This window comes from Achroia grisella, unplaced genomic scaffold (genome assembly GCF_030625045.1).
Source record: "Achroia grisella isolate CSIRO2021 unplaced genomic scaffold, CSIRO_AGI_Agris_v1 utg841, whole genome shotgun sequence".
Taxonomy (NCBI): domain Eukaryota; kingdom Metazoa; phylum Arthropoda; class Insecta; order Lepidoptera; family Pyralidae; genus Achroia; species Achroia grisella.
Window position 1 is genome coordinate 3,507,503 of NW_026713039.1, and position 15,689 is coordinate 3,523,191.

Consider the following 15,689-nt stretch of genomic DNA (forward strand, 5'->3'; position numbering starts at 1 on the left):
GTATTTCGACTAAAACTGTAGTAATAGTACACAAATCAATACAAATTAAAGATTCATAACGTTCAGTGGGTACACGGAACTGATACGTTTCAATATTCATCGACGTTGTATTTTTGGAGATAGTGTGGGTACTTGTAACTTTATAGATAGCATTTATAATTAAGTGATTACTATCGTTTTGGTCACGTTTACTTTGGTGGTAGCTTTTTTGTGTTAAATTTTAAAGGTGTTACATATTGTTATAAGAGGAAGGCCGAAAAAGAGATGAATGGACTGTGAAAGATACGATAATAATAATATTTATTAGCCAATAAAATAGTTTTACATTATGATGAATCACACACTAGACATGAAAGTCTGTATCGTGTGATTTAAAGATATGGCAAGAAAGGGGGTAAATAACGAGATTGTGAACAGGGATGAATAGAAGAGAAAATGGCAAGAAATTGAGTAAAAATCGAGATGATCTGCGAACAGGGATGAATGAAAGAGAAGAACATATTACGACAACCACAATTAAATAGGATAAGGAAGCACATGATGGTAGACTAAAATATGATTTGACCAGAAATTGGGAACTACAACGGCACAATCTGTCGCTTTCAGGTCTTCTTTCATGTAAGTCGCTGAACACAAAGGGATAGAGAATACATGGTTTGAAATAAAAGTATGGTAGCTGAAACCATATTGAAATCAGGATTTCTTTTTCTACCATATTCTAGACTATAGACAAACTCAATCTGAGGTTCTTTTTATGGTTGATAATGGAAGATACAACCGCCTGCGCTAACGCTATGCTCTGGCGGGACCAGTGGAGGATAATAAAACGAGCATGAAGTCAGGTCAGTTAGCCCATGGTAGTATGTGGTCATATTTCAACTTAAAAATGTAAAGTTAATAAAAATATTTAAAAGAGTAACACAAAGTTTCTCGCTTGTTCTTTTTGTAATGAGACTTTTGAGAGCTTTCAGAGAGAGAGAGAGAGAGAGATATGAGAAATGAGAGTGTGAATAAAATTGAAACCTTCAAGAAACGAGCTTATTCATTCTTAAGACTAGCAACACACATGCAATTCCCCTGTTATTGCGAGTGCTCTACCAGGGGCAGCTGTAATCATTTACCACCAGGTTAGCCGCAAGCTCGTTCATCCCCTGTGCTATAAAAAAAAACCTTATCACGTATCTCCCGTAATATATATACTCAAAACTTGCACTTCAGGAAGACTAGGATCTCATGCCTCCGTACACTGTAATTTCACTACTTTATATCATTAATCGTTTGAAACACAACTTAAAAAAACTAAATCTTGACCGTTGACAGTAACTCGCTTAATACGTCCTAAACAAAGTTTATTTGAAAAGTAAAACATGAAATTTGTCAAGGGGTTGATTCCATTAAATTAATGATTAAAGTCGCCGTGTGACCCTTTATATCGTTAATAATATAAGTGAGTTATAATAGTTGTTTTTGTCGATAACTTGCTTAGCTGCCCGTTATTGTAGGGTATATATTTACTTGTTACTAACTCTCACCCGCGACATTGTCTGTACAAACTTTCATACCTCATTTCAGTCCCTTATAGATATAAGATTATTTTAGATATAAAATAGAAAATTCTTTATTCAAATAAACTTACATTTAAGCACTTTTGAATTGGCATTACTTATTTTTTTAATCTACCGTTTATTAGGAAAACTGTCTCATCACAAGATGGAGTACTAAACTGGCGTGTTTCTCTTTTAATTAATGTAGTTGTAATTTAATAAAATAATAAAAGGTTAGCGCAGGCGGATTCACCATTCCATTATCATCCATAAAAGGAATTTTTAATAAATTTCATTTTATATATTACTAAAAGAAAAACCCCAAAATTACTAATTTCTAAATAAACACTTACTATTCTATATATGATGACAATTTGAAGTCCAACAGCAATATTACATAAGTAAAATAGGCTTAATCGCCCTGACATATTGTTAGTTACATCGAAAAAAAAAAACTATGAACATTTCAAAAATAGAAAACATTATCGTCTACATCTAGTCGACAAGTGAAATGACAATATTTATTGGCTGATATTGAATGACAATGACTGACGTGGGAGATGTGTATCTATTGTAAATGATTGCCACTTGATGTCTCCTTTAGGCGCGTCAAAACGGCGGGAACAAACAGGCGGCACAGATACTAAATTGATCCGTTATTTTGTCAATGGACATGACGTACTAGTGTTGTGTTTAGAAATCGATTGGTTAGTCAAAACATGCGGAATATAATGTTTAGTATTCTTCTCCCTTTACCCCACTTTTTTATAATTGCCTATTTTCACTCGCTTCTTACTAATATTATAAACACGAAACTTTGTGAGTATAGATTGATGGATGTTTGTTACTCTTTCACGCAAAAACTATTGATATAAGGTTACCCCACATGTTTTGTTTATTTTTACTCACTTGTTACTAAAATTATAAATCCGAAAGTTTGTAAGTATAGATGCATAAATCAAAGAGAACTGATTTTATTGAAACTTTACAGCAATATAGGTTATACATCAGAATAACACATAGGCTATAAACTTCACGCGAATGAAACCGTATGTACAGTTAGTGTTAAATAATGTGTCTATTCCATTATCACTTTTTAGGTACTCGTAAAAACTGTATTCGAACATTAAATTTATTATACAAACATCAGCTTTTCATAACCATAAATTAATATTAATCCCCGGCAATGAGAAATTATATTTGTCCTTAAAAACAAAAGAAGGCAAAGGAATTAACTTCTAGTTTTTTAAATGAACTTTTAAAATGGCAATCATTTAATGATATTTTAAAGGCTATTATAATAAATAGAGATAAGTCGACAGATAAGGTAGGCTTACGTATTTAATAAATACAGTAAATGTCAAATTCGAGAATTTTTTATTTATTTATTTAGTACTAATAGACTTCTTTAACATGAAAAATGAATCTAAAACCATGAACTAAAGATCCATGCAAATATATACCTAAGTGAAAAGTAAGTTGTGTTTCAGTTTAGGATGATGAGAGGCATGACAACTCAGTCCTCATGCACGAGTGGTATCATGGGCGTCATATGATAACGTGATATCTATAGTATTGTTAACATATTGGCCATCAGCTTGTTTTTTATTGATAATAATGGCTGGAAAAAGTTAGAGATTTTGTATCTTAAAATATAAATAAATAAAATAAAATAAAATAAAAATAAAACTCTAAATTTTTCAAGCCAAGCCAAGCTCTTTCTTTGTTTATTGCTTACGATCTTTCTAACAATTTTCAATACGAATTACATAAATAAAAATTGGCTCTCTTGTAGTAGGTAGTGTAATCATTCTCAACCTCTCAATCTCTCAATCACAATGGCGCCCAAATTTCGTTGCAAATTTCCCTCAAGTTTCAACATTACGCAACTGAAAACCTCGACGGGCGACACGAATCAGCTAACTCAGAGCTAGCTATGAAGAAACACGTTTTTTGTCGGTCTGTCTATTCAGCTATCTCACGCGAATCTACTCACGCCAGCCGGTACAGTCGCCGTGAATTATGCAATCACTAGTTGTATGTCCAACAACGAGTTAGGTCTATGAGTCAAATATATTATGTGTGTATAAACTAACATCAACAGAAAATAATGTAAATTCTTGTTTTATAGACAGAAAAAAATAATAATAACTAACTCTGGACATATCACACAGAGCCGTCCGGTGCAAACCTTAGACGTAAATGATAGCTATTCATACGAAAAGAAAACACGGAGCAAAGACAATGAATATATGAATATAAATGTTTTAAAAGAAGACTTCTAAATCATTACAATCAAAAAGTACAAAAAACCTTGTGTTATTCTTCCTATTCCTTAAAGTTAGGTATCGTTACATGTTATTGTTCGAAATTTAAAACAAGAAATTTGGTGATCAAATGAGAAATTTGAAAAAAAGAACAAAAAAATTTTTTTTTAATTATGTGAGTTTTATTTTTTTTCTACAGTAATACAGGTTCATGAAAGTGCAGATAAAGTTATAAAGGAAAACTAAAGGAATTGTAGTGAGTTGGCAATCAACAGTAATAACAGAATTTTAATTGCTACATTACTTGTCCGAGTATACTGATTGGTATCTTTTCATTGTGTCGTAAATAAATAATGCGAACTTACGGTTGACGATTGTGTTGATAAGATCTAACGATAAGACATATATTCACGCCATCATTTGTGGCGGCGAGCAGTAAACTAATTTTCTACTTTTGTCTTACTTCTTACTAATATTTTGAACGCAGAAGTTTGTGAGTATGGATGGATGTTTGTTATTCTTTTACGCAAAAACTACTTAATAGATTTGAATGAAAGTTCACAATAATATACCTAGATTATATATAAGAATAACACATAGTTTATAAATTTCATGCAGACGAAACCGCGAGCACATCTTCTACAAAATACTCTAGTAAAATCAGTTTTGTAAACGACTATAAAACTATTACGATATTTTTTCTGTTTATTATGTTAAATGATATTAATAATTCTTTTCGCAATAAAAAGGTTTTTCATCTATGGTTTACCTACAATTTATTTTTCTTTGACCATAATAGTAGATACATAGAGTAACGATTTAGTTACGGTTATAGTCGACTTGCTACGAAATCGATTTCATTTAATTCGATTTACGAAAGTAAAAATGTTGATTTAATTATCGTTTTAGTAAATGTATCAGAAATATTTTTATACATCGTATACTAACGTCTGACTATAACTTTGTTCATGTGGTTATAAGCTCTATATAATATATACCTATATATAAATAGTTTGTAAATGCCTAGAACTACCAAAGTGGTAATGCGTACATACATACTATGAAATAGTTAAAAAATAAAATAAAAACAGATCAATATACCTAAATAGGTAATTACAAGACTCCGAATGTCCATTTAACTGAGGAATCTCCAACTGTAATTGTCATTATGTCGACGGAAAAGATCATAGAGTAAAGTAGCATATAAAATTACCATAGACAATGTAGCCATAGTTTTAATTTTTATTGCACACGACAGCTGCATTTCTAGTACTTAATAGGTATGCGTGTAACATGGTATATAAAAAGGTTCGAGTTAATTATAAATACATATGTATGGTAAGCGATCTGTAAAGTCCGATCAGGGACAAATTAGTCTATGGATTGTCGTTTAACAAGTGTATTGACAGTAAATGGAATTTTTATTTCACGTAAGGTGTTATGTGATGATTTAGTGGCATTCTACAGTTGTTAATGATTACCCTTTCTACTAATTTGTGTATAATTGTATAGTTAAGTAGTTATTTGAACCGTTTTAAAGGAACAATTATATTTCTAACCACATTTGTTTAAACAATAAAATATTGTAACTAGAAATATTCTAATAAAACAGTAATAATAGTTTCTAATCGATTCTGCATTCTATATATGCCGGTAGAATAATAAAACAAAATATCTGTGAGAGGGTTTTTTTATGTATTTATATTTTTTTAAGAGACAAGGATGAATCTACTACTTTCGAAGTTTTTAAAATGATGAATTATGTAGGTATTTGCTATATTGTGTGCAGAATATATAATTAGATTACTTTAAATTTAAAAAAAACGTCGTCCATTGCCTTTATGAAATCTGTGACTGGTATTAAGTAAAATCTAAAAATTTAAAAAACAACCTACCTACTTACTTATTAGGTAAGTGCAAAATGTAACAGCAAGCACAAAGTGTAAAATTTATATTATCACTATTAGAAAATGTACAATATATGGGTAACCAGTACTTACTTACTTAAATTATAATATACTTTGTAATATATTGTAACATTACTAAACCTCGAAATAAGTGTCTAACATAAAATACTCAATAATTGGCACTTAATATTTTTGGCGGCAATTTACCTTAATCGGACCGCCATTATGCAACTGTCAATAGTAATTCAAAATGGCCGAATGACAGCACGCGACACGGTGGAGTGTTTACCGATTTTCTGCATTTACTCATTGATATCAACTAGTCCGTTTCCACGAAACGACATTTCATTTGACGATTATCGAATAAATTAAGTATGTATCTACCTCAATAAAATAAGCGTCATGGAAAATTTGCAATGGTCTTTAATTATTTATTAGTCTTATACTAATAAATAATTATAATACCTATTTAATTGTTGTTGTTTTAAAATTAGTCCAATTTGGACAGGCGACAGGCATTGCCCATACTGAGTACCTATTTAATATAGTCGTGGAGTTTAGCATCAATAGACTACTTTGAGATAAAGTCAGTCATTAAAAATTATAACTTTAATGTTGGTGATAACACTGATATGAAATAGGTACTAAAGCAAAACACTATGGTCCTCAAGAAGTCAATACACAAATAATAGGTACACCTACAGCAGACGTACTTTTTTTTAAATCTGTGATTTTGTCTATGTCTTAGTAGGATTCCATTTTCAAATTAAATTGATAGTTATCGTTTTCTATGTTAGTAAAATTAAAAATTAAACGCTCCGGTTTACAATTTTTATTTTTCAGAGATTTTTATGAATAATTTTATGGAATTGAATAAAAGGATATGCTTTAAACATCTTTATTTTTAAAATCGCTAGAAGAGGTTTGCTATTCGAAGTGACAGAGACAAGTAAAGTTTTATTAACCCTACTGGACTTTAAATTCGATTATTCGTTGATTCGATTATTATCAATAATTATGTAGACAGAGTCACGTGCTTACAATATAGATAACTATAGAAAACGTTACATTCTACTGTAGCGCTGTGTGACGCATAATATCGCCTTGAACCGATTGCATGTCGAGTAAACAACTTAGTTCTTTACAAACTCTAGTTCGATCTTAGGATATTCTGATGCTAGCTTGTGTGTATTTGGGTGTACTGAAGGGAAAATGGTGTTTGTGGGAGTTATATGGATGCAGAGCGATGTACAATGCTGACGGCTGATCAGAGACGTATTGTACAGTCTTAAAATTACAGGATAAGAGGTTATTCAATAAGGATAAGAAGGATTTTAAACCAAATCGTCAATATATACCTCTTATTTATTTCACCTGACAAGCAAATTTCTTTGTTTTTCTAGGATGGTTCCATATAGGTATAGGTAGATTGATTCTTGATATGGAATCTATATATATAAAATGAATTACTATTCGTTAGTCTCGCTAAAACTCGAGAATGGCTGAACCAATTTGGCTAATTTTAAAATATGAAGAAATTGCATAGAGAATAGTAATAACAACAATTTTATTTTCCCATAATAAATGTCAAACAGGGGGCGTTCAGAAATTCTCTGCGTAACTAAACTTCAATAGTCCTTTAATTCTGAGCCGGAATGGAGTTCGCGGGGTAAAACTATACAAATAACGTCATGAGTAGCAGAATATATACTTTTTTAAATATAGTGTAATATTTTATAGAGGTATGACTGTAAAATATTAGCTTTGTAGGTATCTCAGTCTGTTTGTCTGTTTTAGTGGAAGGGTGAGATAAGATAGTGAAATAACTTGGTACAGAGATATCTTAGTTCTCTTGAATGGCAACCCATGAGGGTCTTTAAAACCCTTAAATTCGTACAGCTCCTGCTTTGTTTTGGGCAATTTAAAAATTCTAACTACATCACAAATACAAAAGTCAGACACATCAATTCTAATAAGAATTATTAAAATCTATCAAATATAGTGGATAGAAATGTAAATGATGTATAGCACTTTTTATCTAAGCCAATCATTAACATATAGATGAATTCGCGGGGAGAAACTAGTAAGGAAATCATCATCCAAAGCAATGATGATATGAAGCCTTTATTTCATTGTTTGGGTTATATGCCACGAATGTAGCAATGAAGCATACGGCCCATCTGATGGTAAACAGTTACCTATAGACGTCTTAATTATCAAAGATATCACTTGCGCGTTGTCGACCGATATAATCTTTGACACCGTCTATACATCTTTTCGTCACGACATCCTCTCCCTTTACATCTGTCTACTTTCAAATTAAAATGAAGATAATAAACAAATAAAAATATATAAAACTTAATTAAAAAGTACCGATATTGCCTACGTTCATCAAAACCACACAAATTCATTCGACCGTTTTGTCCAAACACATTATTTCGGATACATGTTTTACCAATTTACAAGCAAACGGAGTGAAAAAAAACACAAAACCTGCTTCTAGCGGTACTATTAAATTCGTATATCTTATAACCATGTCTAATTCACTATTTTCGATCGTAAAAACTCCAGCACGCGATCACCTGATTATTATTCTTCAAGTTTTATTGTCTTCAATAATTAAAACACGACTCCATGTTTTTTCTTTTGCCGACTCTATCGTGATTCTGCAACTTTGTTTGACACGATTTTTCGTTGTTTGTTTTCGCGTCTCTACTTCGTTTGTACTAGAATGTTCTTTGGAAGTGTATCCGATTGTTTTTTTATTCTATTTTTTTATACTACGATGGTGGCAAGCTAGCATACAACCCATCTGATGGTCAACTTACTAGATGCATGTTGCTACTTCATTCGTATTTTTTTAATTTCGCCTATGTTTTACTTCGTTTTATATGTAATGGGATTGCAAAAAAGGCTAGTCAGATTTTCTACCTTTATCATCAAGTTACCTTATGGTAAGCAGTACCCGTCGCTTCTAAACATGAGTACTTATTGCCATTCCAGAGTACTAAGTTACCATGCTTCTTATCCTGTAATTTCACTACATAATCGTATCCTACAACCGAAATACAGCTTACAAAACAAGCAGCTTGGCGGCGGAAATAGATGAGACTGATGTATCTAGAAGTCTTTTTACAGTCTCTGATAAAAATATTTATTTTCTTCCTAGCGACACTGAAAAAGAAAGAAGAAGTGACCACAAAACTTTTTTATTACACAATTTGAGCGCGATACTTCAGTAATAAACACCAAAATATTGATTAGTATTTGCTGAAAAATAGTGATGGATGAACCAGTTGAACTAGTTACACAGCCAAACTATTTTAGTCAGTAGTAGGTACCTACTGACTAAAATTGTTGGTTGTTGATTTAGCATAATTTTATGTTGTTTATTTATTTTACTTTGGTTATATATATTTTTGGTATATAAGTTTGATTATTTCTAGAGATACTCAATTAATCATATTTTCAGGGCATATATAATCTACTAGCTGTGCCCGCGGTATAACTTGCGTGAAATTTATAGCCTATATGTCATTCTGATGTATATGTAGTTTATACATCAGAATAACATATAGGCTATAAACTGATAAATATACTGTAAAATCTCAACAAAATTCATTTAGTAGTTTTTGCGTGAAAGAGTAACAAACCATACTCACAAATTATATATATCCGTGTTTATAATTTTAATAAGATAAAGAAAAAAGATACGTAAATGCAAAAAGACTTATAGGAATATGGGATTAGCGTTTTAATTGCATTATTAAACCTGGTAGCTATATATGTGTACGTTTTTATTCTGTCTATTAGAAAATCGGATTGTATGAGCAATGGCAAGAAAAAACTTATTCGGTTTGGATTAAGAAATTGTTAAGTGGGATTATCTTTTGATAGTCAAGGTTCCGGAGTATATCTCTACAATACGTACTAATATTATAAAGATAGAGAGAGAGAGAGAGAGTTGGTTTTATATAAGACAAGTAAACTTTGGAACCATAGGCTATATACTTTTAGGTCAGGTCTATTACAGACTCATGTGATATGTCAAGTCTACTCAGTCTACTCAGTTCGTAAAATATTCTTAAGCATTGTAAAAATTAATAATGAAAAATAAATTATTTAACAATTCAAAGGGGGAACACTGCCACTATCTTCCTAACCTTGCCTAAAGGGACTCCTTAATAATATATTTTAGTTATATTATCTTTTTTAAGGTTTTTAATTTTAGGTTCATTGTTGTATAATTAAATTATGTATATATATGTATATCTTTATTTATTGTTAAACACGTTTATGTTTAAATAATGTGTGAGATGTCTATGCTCTAAAGAATAGACATCTCACACATTATAACTCTAACGCAGTTTTTATTCTTTTCTTTTATGTAATTGATCGACAACTTTTCGTGTGTTTGGTATTAACAAATTAAATTAATTCTATTTATTACAAACAAATCAAAGGTAGATGAATTTATAAAGAGATAGTTTGTTAATTATAATTTCACAATTGGTTACGTTTTATTATTTCTATACCGAACTCTAAAATATTAAACTGACAGTGTAATAAGTTTTTGCTGTCCGACATGTACAATTTTTAATTGGAACTAAGCCATTTTTTACAATATCAACCTTTATATATTAGATCAGTCCATATTAACTGGTTGCCCCTCAAAACTGCATCCATTTGCTAACTATATGTAAGTACTTATACGTACATTGAGAAATTGTTACTGGCACAAAAACAATTCAAGCCAGTTTCCCGCCATTTCCCCTTCGTATTGTGTAGTCTGTGGTCTAGACTAACATTTGTAGCTGTCATCTTAAGGTATTAATTGACATTTTGTTCCCGTGTTTTTTTTATTGATATATTTTGATGTAACTGGATAAGCAATAAGACTGCCCACTTGATGTTACGTGACAAATGTTCGCCTATATACCTACATGAACAGCACTACGGACATCGTCACTTGATGCCAATGGTATGTCTAACGGGTTGCCAATTCTGAGGACTAAGGTATCAGGCCCTTGTAGTCTGTAATTTCAGTGAATCGAGTTTGTTTCTGTGCTGTTCAGTAATCTATATATTAAAGATTGAAAGCGATATTAAATCGCTTATTAATTGGACACGGAAGATTCAATGAATATATGAACAGAATGAAAATGATTTCTAGTCCAATGTGTAATTATTGTTGAATTGGAGAAGTACAGACACTGCATCTACTCTTAGATTGTCAAAAATTTAATTTACAACGTTTAGCTCTAATTAACAATTTAATGTGCATTTATAAGGATCTGAATATATCGCGCACTATTCAGACTTTACTGAAAAACTAAGAAATTTATGAATATATTATTTCTACAGTAGAGAATATCTGAAGAAAGTGTAATGAATTAATAAACAAAAATGAGGATATATAATTCAATAATACGGAAGACAACGGCTGTATGGGCTTAGACTCTTTACCTTTCCTATAAGGATAAATAAACCAAAAAAAAATGTATATATGTGAAGCAAGTTTTTGTCAATTAAAACTTAATAATGTTCAAACTTATAATTCTGATTAATTAAGATCGAATTTCGACCACTGGGCGACCACTAATACAAATAATAATATATAGAATGTATTGATAAAAGATTTATAGTTTGTAGCGATTACAAGTGAATGTTATTGCATTTCCTAACGATCGCCAACCAGCATTGTGACGCACGTCTGCCCACTGAGGCAAATCGAAGGGAGCCATGGGAACATATTAAAAACTCCATAAATAATTGGAGCCCCATAAAATACCATTAAGTTCTCATTAAAGACAGCGCCAGTGATGGTTGACTGGCCAAGTTGGCATATTATATTAGTCTTTGTCCCTTGTAAGAATGCAATAGATTTTTTTTTATATCATAGAGGACAAACTTGCGATTTATCTGATAAGTGATTACTGTCGCCTGAGCACTCACAACACCAGGGGTGTTGCTTTAAGAAGGAATAAGCTCTCTTCTTGAATGTTTCAATATTGTATCGGTTCGAAAATACCATTGCGGAGGGTGATTCCACATAATGCGTGTTAAAGAGTTTCTGGAAAAATGCACGGTGGAGAACTAGACCGTTATTTATCCAGATGATCAAGACAGTAATTTGGTTAAAAATCTCTTAATAAGTCGGGTATTTAAGACAGACAGACCTACTAAAAGGTAATCTATGAAAATTAAATCAAGAAAAACTACTTACACTAGTGTATTGTATTGTATGATGGTTTGTCAGAGGAGTTTCTGATTCGCAAAGTCATAGTAAACCCAATACTAGATATACCCACATTTTCAGATCATATTTGAATCCATCGTGGCAGGAGTCTAATATCAAATCTACCTTATATGTTACCTATGTATAAACATGAATATAATTAACGAGTTTGTAATTTTCCAATCCTTAAGTTTCCCATTACGAATAAACAATATTTTTACTTTTTTCTAACATCTCTTATCGATTATTACAAATAATAATAACAATATATAATACTTATAGGTATATATGTTAGGTAAAATAATGGGTTAATTTCCCCCCACAGCCCAGTAACCGCTTTCTCTATCAGCTAACAATTAGGTAAGAATTTACCTAATTGTAGAGAATGCCATATGGTATTAAGTTGGCCAAATTGTACAATTTTATGCATTAAATGCACCATACATAGAAATCATAGCTAAGGCTCATCAATCAGACCAAGGCATATCTACATCAAACAAATTGAGGACAAAATGGGAGTCGTGTCGTATCAATAATTAAAGAGCATGATGGAAGATCGCAGAAAGTAGCAAGAGCTCCACCGACAAGAGCGTAGCTCTTAAATTATGAATGAATGAACATAGAAATCATAAAAGCCTGTAATAAACCTTCATGAATAAAGATATTTTTGATTTGACTTTAAAATTTTAAATAAACTAATACAAAAGGCCGTTTTATTGGTAAACAACTTCTTCCAGACAATCTTTGGGTAGAATATAAAGATATGAGAGAAAGAGTAGGTGGTACACGTAATGACACAAATAATATATAAATAGTCACTTGTTAAATTATTACTGATTATAGAATATAAATTATACCATATTCACACGTAAAATTAACTCCTCAAGCCGAACAAATGACACATCGTAACGGGCAATAATTTTCAATAAAAATTTACACCAATTAGTTGGCCCTAAACATTATTATTACCGACATGAGCAATCAACGCGCACACAAACAAACAAACATTAAAAAAAACAAAACGATTTGACCCGACCTTTGTAGGCGCCGGCGAGAGACGGGAGAGTAAAACGTGCGACAAGGAACCTCTTACGTATAGTTTTACAAGTGGGAAAAAGATAGCAAATGCGGTAATTAACACAAAGAGCTTGCCGAAAAGGGTGATTTTTTTTCTTTATATTTCTTCGGATCATTTGTTTTAATGCCCAAACAGGGCTGCCAGTACAAGCCTTTTCCAAAAATCTCGTATCGCACCTTCTTTACAAGATTTTTAGTATTCACGCCATGCACGAGTTACAGAGGTCATCATAATCATTGTACGAGATTATGACATATGTAAATTTATGAATTTAGTTTTCATTACACTACATTTCAAAGTATATCTATCGCTAATATAATTATTAATATAATTGCTAACAGGTTGTGGTGCAAATATACGAGAAACTTGATATGGAGTTCAAGTTTCTCGTATCAGGAAATCAAATATATATAATATAAATATATATGCAAATATACGAGAAATATAAGCCTCATTGTACTAGGAAATCAAAAATTTAAGTTGGTGCCATAATTAGTCGATAACCCTGTATTATAATAGTTTTTAGGTGATATATACACCTTCTAGTGGCTAATATAGCGACGTACTACGAGATTGTGGTGCAAATATACGAGAAATTTGAACTCCATAATACTAGGAAATCAAAAATTAAAGTTAGCACTCTGATTGGTTGGTAACCCTGTGCCCAAAGATCTCTTGAGGTTGTGAGAAATGGGATTGTAAATGTTGAACTACGGATGGCCGAGAGCCAATTAGTTTTTTGTATCGTGTAAGATTGTGTAGCTATTAATGAGACACACTTCGAACTTTTACTTCGAAACCATATTTAAATAAAAAAAAAAACAAAATTACCTGCCTATATTTTGTAATTGAATAATATATTTCCTGAAATTTGGAAATCATAGACCAAGAAATATAAACCAAGTATTATAAAGATTTTGTCATTTTATTGTACACTGAAATTTGCTTCATAATCCTCGGGAATGACAAAGCGTCGTGTCAACTTCATTCGTCACTTGGTGACGGTAACGGTAGCCTCTAACTAACAGGTAGATGGTCAGCTTGTTTGCCATTCCAAGAAACTAAGCGGTAGAAAAAGCCACTATCCTAAAGTGTTTATATTTAATTTACTTGTAAGATTTATTTTTAGGTTATTCTAATTTTTAGGTTACATTATAAAATAAATTCACTTCCGCTGTCTGTTCGCTTAGATCTTTGATACTACCCAACAGATTTCAATTCAGTTTTCAGTAATATATGCAGTGATTCAAGGGGAGGATTCATAGGTATACTATAAACATATTACAGTAGAGAAAAGCCGAAAAATTCAAAGATTTGTAATATGATGTGATAACATAGCACTCATGTGAAGCCGGGTCTAGTAGTAAATTTATAAAACTGTTCTTAAGACTTATGACTATGATTTAATATACGTTTTTCAGTTGCATATCTATTGCTAAGTTCATGGACGTAATAGGAAATTATTCTAAAATGAAGAGAATTATTATAAATGATCGTAAATGACTATAATAATGACATCATTAAAATATACAATTATTTTTATTGGCTATGCATGGAGTAGGTCATATTTATTGTTAACGCACCATAAGCTGTCATAAGCTATAAACATTTTAATCTGTACACATGTATCATAAAAATGTAACTGATCACCGTCTGTACATCAAAGATATATGATAAAAACTGTTATTCGTAGACTTTATAAATGTATTAGAACCAGAAATACTTTTCTTGTCTTTATTTTCTCTATCCACCCATAGCTAGTCTGAATGATAACCTCTTTCAGACGAGTGATAAGATCGCCTTTTGTATCAGTTAACTTATATTTACTATTGCATATATTTGATACAATAAAGATTATATATAAATAAATGGAACACTAAACAATTATTGTCAGAATATTTGTCTCCATCACAAAATGCTTTTAACGATTTTGGTGACATTTTAAATAATGTATCGGGATAAACTGCAAGTTTAACGTTTGTGTAAAGTTTAATTGTTTAGTTTTGTTATTGGTTTACAGATAAAAAAGTCAGAGCGCAGCTATAAAGTGTATTCCCCTGCTCTTACCAGTTACTTAATCAATTAAAGTAGAAAGACAATGTAAGAAACTTAAGAACATACTAACTACATGTTAATGTGAGAGATTTTCTTTCTTCCGTAATTTCTCAAACCCTTACTTCTGACATTTTCAAAAAAACAGGAAAATCGTTAAAAAATAATTGATCAAATAGATGCAGGCAATCGATAGTGATCTGCTTACATACATTCAACAATAGTTATTTTTATGTATTTAGAGAATTACTGCTATGTACTTGTAATTAGGTTTTTTAGAATATAGGTAGTCATTCAACTCATTTTTTTTTAAATTTAAAGTTATATCTATTTGTGTACAATATGTATACACTACTATATTATTATAATATTTGCAATTATTAAGGTTTATTCTCATTTTATTTATATACAAATTTAGCTGAATTTGATATATTAAAATGATACAGTTAATTATTATTTAATATGCTAATTATATTACAAAATGTAACGTTTAATTAAAAATCTAATGCGATAGTAAATCAAACATGTTTAATACATAATTATAGCTGCTTAACTGCGATTACGAAAACTTAAAAAAAAATACTTTTTTTTAATAAAACCATA

General features: G+C 31.0%; 1 protein-coding gene across 6 annotated transcripts in view; it reads left to right on the forward strand.

The window, feature by feature from the left end:
• The window catches only part of LOC131852242 (homeotic protein distal-less-like), a 114,677-nt gene that overhangs the window by 5,922 nt on the left and 93,066 nt on the right, over positions 1 to 15,689 (forward strand). The window lies entirely within an intron of this gene.